At 38.3% G+C, this 8,323-nt stretch overlaps 1 pseudogene; it reads left to right on the forward strand.

Moving 5' to 3' along the window:
• The first annotated feature begins 3,546 nt into the window (after nt 1-3,546).
• LOC140596113 (elongation factor 1-alpha 1-like) lies at nt 3,547-5,356 on the forward strand (annotated as a pseudogene).
• Nucleotides 5,357-8,323: the final 2,967 nt, after the last annotated feature.

Here is an 8,323-nt window from a genome sequence, read left to right on the forward strand (position 1 = left end):
GCATAACACCCAGTTCTCATTCCGCCAAATGCCCCCCTCAGTGCCCATCACCCAGCCACTCCAACCCGCTGCCCACCTCCCCTTCTACTACCCATTGTTTGTTTCCCAGAGTTAGGTGTCTCTCATGTTTTGTCATCCTCACTGATATTTTCACTCATTTTCTCTCATTTTCCTTTATTCCCTTTCACGAATTTTTGTATTCCCCAAATGAATGACACCATATAATGTTTGTCCTTTTCCAATTGACTTATTTCACTCAGCATAACACCCTACAGTTCCTTCCACATGGAAGCAAATGGTGGGTATTTGTCATTTCTAATGGCTGAGTAATATTCCATTGTATACATATACATGCATACAGTTTGTGTTACTTTCTCATAGCAGCCCAACATCTAAACACAAGGTATTCAGGAAAAGAATACTAAGAGAGTTAGTGAGAAAAAAGGTGAGAATTTTCTTTAAAGATCATATGCATACAGTGTTTGTCCTTCTGTGACTGGCTTATGTATTTAACATATTCCAGGTTCACCCATGTTCTCAAAAATGGCAGGATTCCTCTTTTTTGATGCTGAATGATACTCTACTGTATGTATTGTATGTACCACATTTTTTATCCATTTATCTGTTGATGGACCTTTGCATTGTTTCCACATGCTGGCTATTGTGCAGAATGCTGAAATAAACAAGAGAGAGATAGATATATCTTAGATACCCAAATTTCAATTATTTTTCTTTTTTTTAAATTTAATTTTATTTATTTATGATAGGCACACAGTGAGAGAGAGAGAGAGAGAGAGGCAGAGACATAGGCAGAGGGAGAAGCAGGCTCCATGCACCGGGAGCCCGACGTGGGACTCGATCCCAGGCTTCCAGGATCGCACCCTGGGCCAAAGGCAAGCACCAAACCGCTGCACCACCCAGGGATCCCCTATTGTAGGCTTTTATTTTCTATTCCTTTATTCTTTTCTTTTCAGGACATAATGATGAAATGAAGAAATTCACCCCAAAGGAAAGAATAGGAGGTAGTACTCACTGCCAGGGATTTTTTTAAGATTTATTTATTTATTTATTCATGAGAGACACAGAGAGAGAGAGAGAGAGGGAGAGAGAGAGAGAGAGAGAGAGGCAGAGACACAGGGAGAGGGAGAAGCAGGCTCCATGCAGGGAGCCCAGCATGCGACTCAATCCCAGATCTCTAGGATCACACCCTGGGCAGAAGACGGCGCTAAACCACTGAGCCATCCCGGCTGCCCACTTCCAGGGATTTAACCAATTATGATATAAGATGTCTGAATTACATTTTAAAACAACAATTATAAAGATACTACCTGGAAAAAAAAAAAGATACTACCTGGGCTTGAGAAAAGAATATAAAATAATAGAGAATCCCTTACTGTAGAGATAAAAGAACTAAAATCTAATCAGGATAAAATTAAAAATGCTATCAACTAATGCAATCCAAAATGGAGACCATAAAAATAAGCACAAATAAAGTAGAAGAGCAAATCAGTGATCTAAGAAAAAAATATGGAAAATAAGGGAGCTGAAAAGAAGAGGGAGAGAAAACTATTAGACCACAAAGGTAGAATTAGGGAACTCAGTGACTCCATAAAGTGATCCATATTATCCATATTATCGGAGTCTCAGAAGATGAGGAGGGGGATAAAAGGGGCAGAAAAAAATTAGAAAGACCACAAACGCATGGAAGCTAAAAAAATGCTACTAAACAGTGAATGGGTCAACCAGAAAATCAGTGATGCAATAAAAATACAGAAAAACAAGAGAAATTGAAAACACAATAGTCAAAAACCTTTCAGATGCAAGGAAAGTGATCCTAAGGGGGAATTACATAGAAATACAGACCTATGTCAAGAAGCAAGGAAAGTCTCGAATAACTTAGCCTAAAACCTATAGGAGCTAGGAAAAGAACAACAAAAGAAGCCAAAAGCCAGCAGAAGAAGGGGAATCATAAAGGTTAGAGCAGAAATAATTGATATGGAAACAAACAAACAAAAAAAAGGTACAGATAGAAGAAACCAGAGCCGGTTCTTTGAAAAAATTAATAAAATTGATAAACCCATAGCCAGACTTATCAAAAAGAAAAGAGAAAGGACCCCTCAAAAAATAAAATCACAAATGAGAGAGGAGAAATAACAACCAACACCACAGAAATACAATTATAAGAGATATGCCCACAAATTGGACAACCTGGAAGAAATGAATAAACTCCAAGATATATATAAACTACCAAAACTGAAACAAGAAAAAATAGAAAACTTACAGATGGATAACCAGCAAAGAAATTGAATCAGTAATCAAAAATCTCCCAACAAACAAAAGCCCAAGGCCAGATGGCTTCGCAGATAAATTCTACCAAACATTTATTTTTTTTTAAGATTTTATTTATTTATTCATGAGAGATACAGAGAGAAAGAAGCAGGCTCCACGCAGGGAGCCTAATGTAGGACTCTATCCCGGGTCTCCAGGATCACGCCTTGGGCTGAAGGCAGGCGATAAACCGCTGAGCCACCCAGGGATCCCCTCTACCAAACATTTAAAGAAAAATTAATACCTATTCTTCTCAAAGTATTCCAAAAAATAGAAAAGGAAGGAAAAATTCCTAGAAATAAACCTAACCAGAGAGGTAAAATATTTGTACTCTGAAAACTACAAAACACTTATGAAAGAAATTAAGGATGAAAAAAAGAAATGGAAAAACATTCTATGCTCATGGATTGGAAGAACTAATATTGTTAAAAAATGTCTATACTACCCAAAGCAATCTACACATTTAATACAATCCATATTGAAATAGCATTTTTCACAAAGCTAGAACAAACAATCCTAAAATTTGTATGGAACCACAAAAGACTCCAAATAGCCAAAGCAACTTTGAAAAGGAAAAGCAAAGCTGGAGGCATCACAATTATGGACTTTAAATTATATTACAAAGTTTTAGTGGTCCAGACAGTATGGTAACAAACAAAAAAATAGGCATATAGATAAATGGAACAAGATAAAAAACCTAGAAATGAACCCACAATTATATAATCAACTAATTTTCTTCATTTTTAGGATTTTGTATATCTATTTGAGTACAGAGAGAGAGAGCCCAAGCGGGAGGAGCAGCAGGGAGAGGGAGAAGTAGGCTCTCTGCTAAGCTAGGAGCCAGACTTGGGGCTTGATTTCATGACCCTAGGATCATGACCCGATCTGAAGGTAGACACTTAATGCTGAGTCATCCAGGCAACGCATATTGTTAGCTAATTTTTGACAAAGCAGGAAAGAATACTCAATGGAAAAAAATCACTTCAGTAAACGGTATTGGGAAAAGTGAACAGCTACATGCAAAAGAATGAAACTTACACCATACACAAAATAAATTCAAAATGGATGAAAGACCTAAAAGTGAGAGAGGAAACCATCAAAATCCTAGGGGATAACACAGGAAGTGATCTTTGACATCAGCTGTAGCAACCTCTTATTAGATACGTCTCCTATGATAAGAGTAACAAAAGTAAAAATAAACTATTGGGCTTTTTCGCAATGGGTTTGCCACCAGAACACAAGTGTCACGAAAACCACTGCTAAACCTAAACCAAAATGGGAAAGGAAAAGACTCACAACAACATCGTCATATTGGACACATAGATTCAGGCAAGTCTACCACTACTGGCTATCTGATCTACAAATGTGGTGGGACTAACAAAAGAACTATCAAAGAATTTGAGAAGGAGGCTGCTGAAGTGGGAAAAGGCTCCTTCCTTCAAGTATGCCTGGGTCTTGGATAAACTGAAAGCTGAACGTGAACGTGGTATCACCATTGATATCTCCCTGTGGAAATTCGAGTCCAGTAAGTATTATGTGACCATCATTGATGCCCCAGAACACAGACACTTTATCAAAAACATGATTACAGGGGCAGCCCGGGTGGCTCAGCGGTTTAGCACTGTCTTCAGCTCAGGGCATGATCCTGGAGACCCAGGATTGAGTCCCATGTCAGGCTCCCTGCTTCTCCCTCTGCCTGCTGCTCCCTCTGCCTGTGTCTCTGCCTCTCTCTCTCTCTCTCTCTCTCTCTCTCTCTCTCTCTCTCTCTCTCCCTCTGATGAATAAATAAATAAAATCTTTAAAAAAATGATTACAGACACATCTCAGGCTGACTGTCCTGTCCTGATTGTTGCTGCTGGTGTTGGTGAATTTGAAGCAGGTATCTCCAAGAATGGGCAAACCCGTGAGCATGCCCTTCTGGCTGACACACTGGGTGTAAAAAAACTAATTGTTGGTGTTAACAAAATGGATTCCACTGCACCACCCTACAGCCAGAAGAGATACGAGCAAATCATTAAGGAAGTCAGCCCCTACATTATGAAAATTGGCTACAACCCTGACACAGTAACATTTGTGCCAATATCTGTTTGGAATGGTGACAACATGCTGGAGTCAAGGGCTAACATGCCTTTGTTCAAGGGATGGAAAGTCGCCCATAAAGATGGGAATGCCAGTGGAACCACACTGCTTGAGGCTCTGGATTGCATTCTGCCACCAACTCGTCCAACTGATAAGCCCTTGCATCTGCCCCTTCAGGACATCTACAAAATTGGTGGTATTAGTACTATCCCAGTGACCCAAGTGGAGACTAGTGTTCTTAAGCCTGGCATGGTAGTCACCTTTGCTCTGGTCAGTGTTACAACTAAAGTAGATTCTGTTGAAATGCACCATGAAGCTTTGAGTGAGGCTCTTCCTGGGGATGATGTGGGCTTCAATGTTAAGAACATATCTGTCAAAGATGTTTATCGTGGCAATGTGGCTGATGACAGCAAAAATGACCCACCAATGGAAGCAGCTGGCTTCATGGCTCAGGTGATTATCCTGAACCATCCAGGCCAAATAAGTGCTGGATATGCACCTGTGCTGGATTGTCACACAGCTCACATTGCTTGAAAGTTTGCTGAGCTGAAGTAGAAGATATATCATCGTTCTGGAGAAAAGCTGGAAGACGGTCCCAAGTTCTTGATGCTGCCATTGTTGATACAGTTCCTGGCAAACCTATGTGTGTTGAGAGCTTCACTATCTTCCTCTGGGCCATTTTGCTGTTCATGACATGACACAGATGGTTGCTGTGGATGTCATCAAAGCAGTGGACAAGAAGGCAGCTGAAGCTGGCAGTCACCAAGTCTGTCCAGAAAGCTCAGAAGGCTAAATGAATATTATCCCCAATACCTGCCACCCCAGTCTTAATCAGTGGTGGAAGAATGGTCTCAGAAATGTTTGTGTCAATTGGCCATTTAAGTTTAATAGTAAAAGACTGGTTAATGATAACAATGCATCGTAAAACCTTCAGAAGGAAAGGAGAATGTTTTTGTGGACCATTTGGCTTGTTTGTGCATGTGTGGCAGTTTTAAGTTATTAGTTTTTAAAACCAGTACTTTTTAATGGAAACAACTTGACCAAAAATCTGTCACAGAATTTTGAGACCCATTAAAACAAAAGTTTAATGAGAAATATATATATATTTCTCATATATATATATATAATAAACCATAAACCATTGGGACTTCATCAAAATGAAAACCTTCTAAATTTTTTTTTAAGATAAAAACCTTCTGCACAGCGAAGGAAACAATCAGCAAAACTAAAAGGTTTCCTATGGAATCTGAGAAGATATTTGCAAATGACATATCTGATAAATGACTAGTATCCAAAAATACATACAGATCTTATAAAACTCAACATCGCCCCCCCCCCAAAAAAAATAATCCAGTAAAGAAATGAGCAGAAGAGATAAGTCTGAGTGGCTAAGCAGTTGAGCGTCTGCCTTCAACTCGGGATGTGATCCCAGGGTCTGGGGATAGTGTCCTGCATCAGGCTCCCTGCAGGGAGCCTGCTTCTCCCTCTATATCTCTGCCTCTCTCTCTGTTTCTCTCGTGAATGAATAAATAAACTCTTTTTTTTTTTTTTTTTTTTAAGAGAGCAGCCCCGGTGGCGCAGCGGTTTAGCGCCGCCTGCAGCCCAGGGCATGATCCTGCAGATCTGGGATGGAGTCCCGCATCGGGTTCCCTGCATGGAGCCTGCTTCCCTCTGCCTGTGTCTCTGCCTCTCACTCTCTCTGTGTCTCAATAAATGGATAAAGTCTTTTTAAAAATTCTTTAAAAAAAGAAAGAAATGGGCAGAAGATATGAATAGACATTTTTCCAAAGAATACATACAGATGTCTAACAGACACATGGAAAGATGCTCAACATCATTCATCTTCAGGGAAATACAAATCAGAACTATAATAATCTACCAACTCACACATGTCAGGATGTCTAAAATTAACAACACAGGATACAATAGGTGCTGGCAAGAATGTGAAGAAAGGGGAACTCTCTTACACGATGGGAATGCAAACTGGAGTGGCCACTTTGTAAAACAGTATGGAGGTTCTTCAAAAATTGAAATGTAGAACTACCCTTTTGATCCAGGAATTGCACTATTGGGTACTTACCCAAAGGATACAAAAATACTGATTTGAAGGGATACAGGCATTTCCCATGTTTTTGGAGGCATTTTCAACAATAGCAAAATTATGGAGAGTCCAAATGTCCTGGAACTGATGAATGGATAAAGAAGATTTACTTACAATGGAATATTACTCAGCCATAGAAATGAATGAAATCTTGCTATTTGTAAAGACATGGATCAAGTTAGATTGTATTATGCTAAACAAAATAAGTCAGAGAGACAAATGCCATATGATTTCACTCATATGCTAAATTTAAGAAACAAAACAGATGTACATGGTGGGGAGAGAGATACAAACCACGTAACAGACTCTCAACTATAGAGAACAAACTGAGGGTTGCTGGAGGGGAAGACAGGAGGCAGGGTGGTTTAAATGTGTATGAGTATTAAGGTGGGGACTTGTGATGAGCACTGGGTATTTTTAAAAATATTTTATTTATTTATTCATTAGACACACAGAGAAAGGAGCCCAATATGGGATCACGCCCTGAGCTGAAGGCAGATGCTCAGTTGCTGAGCCACCCAGGTGTCCCAGCACTGAGTATTGTATGTATCTGATGGATCACTAAATTCTACACCTGAAATTAATAATATCCTGTTTGCTAACTGGAATTTAAATAAAACTTGAAAAAGAAAAAAATATTCTTTGATTATTAATTCAACAAATATACCTCAGTTTTTTTATAGGCACTGTGATACAGTGACAGGCACTGGAAATGCACAAATGACCAATACGGTAAAAGACTTCTGCTCTTATGGAACTTAGAGTTTATTGCTAAGGAAGGGCTCAGCAGAAGTGAGCCTCAAAAAGCAGGGTCTAGATTTAGTATAATATGAATGGAAGGTTAGGATTCTCACATTCTCTTGATCTTTCAGCTTTTTATTTTCCTGGCCCTTACTTAACTCCATATATAGACAATGTGTGTGTGTGTATATGATATATATGTTTATATCATGTATATCTAGGTATATCTGTATATATACATATATATATGTATATATACAGATACACACACACACATTTAGTTTTTCCTCTCAGTGTCCAACTTTAAAAGACAAACATAAATCATCCTGGGAAGACCATCATAAGACCCTTTGACACTAAATAATAAAGACAAAAGAAAATAAGATCAGCTTTCTGAGCCCGCCAGGTAATAAAAGGGAAACAGATGCCTTGAAACAAAGGCAAGAGAGGTGTTCTTTGATACTAAATAAAGTTTTTCTACCTCAACAATACTTAATCTCAGATCAATATCTGAAGATAATAATGTATTAAATTTTAGTCTTACTATTGGTAATAGAATAATCCATTCTGAAAATAGTTTTACTATTGGTGATACAATAATCCATTCTGAAAATATAACTAAAATGTAAGTAATTCACAATTATGTAGAACAAGGGAAAATGTCTAACTTTTAATTGAGGTTTAGTGAAATCAAATAACCAAACCTAAAAATACTTTGATAAAAAAAAAGTCCTAATTAAATCAATGCCGCAGTGACCGCCGTGTTTGCAACCAGATTACAATTCCACATGATACCTTGAAAGGGATATTTTAAAGCTTTCATATAAAAACAAGCATAGGGTCAAGATTAAGCAGCTTTATTTAAAAATTGCTTTTAGCTTGGGCCTCTCTGAAAGCAAATTGAATTTTTAGAAGCAGTTCTTTGATACCAACCTACATATCACTGCCATGAAATTGCTAAGACTAAATAAACATTCTGTCTGTTCAAAGGTTAGTTTAAAAGTCTTGAGAATAATTCTCAATATATTGCTAGAAGTTACTTTAAGCAGGAAGAATTAATAGTGGCAAAAAGAC

The sequence above is a fragment of the Vulpes vulpes genome, chromosome X, assembly GCF_048418805.1.
Source record: "Vulpes vulpes isolate BD-2025 chromosome X, VulVul3, whole genome shotgun sequence".
In the NCBI taxonomy this organism is placed as follows: Eukaryota; Metazoa; Chordata; class Mammalia; order Carnivora; family Canidae; genus Vulpes; species Vulpes vulpes.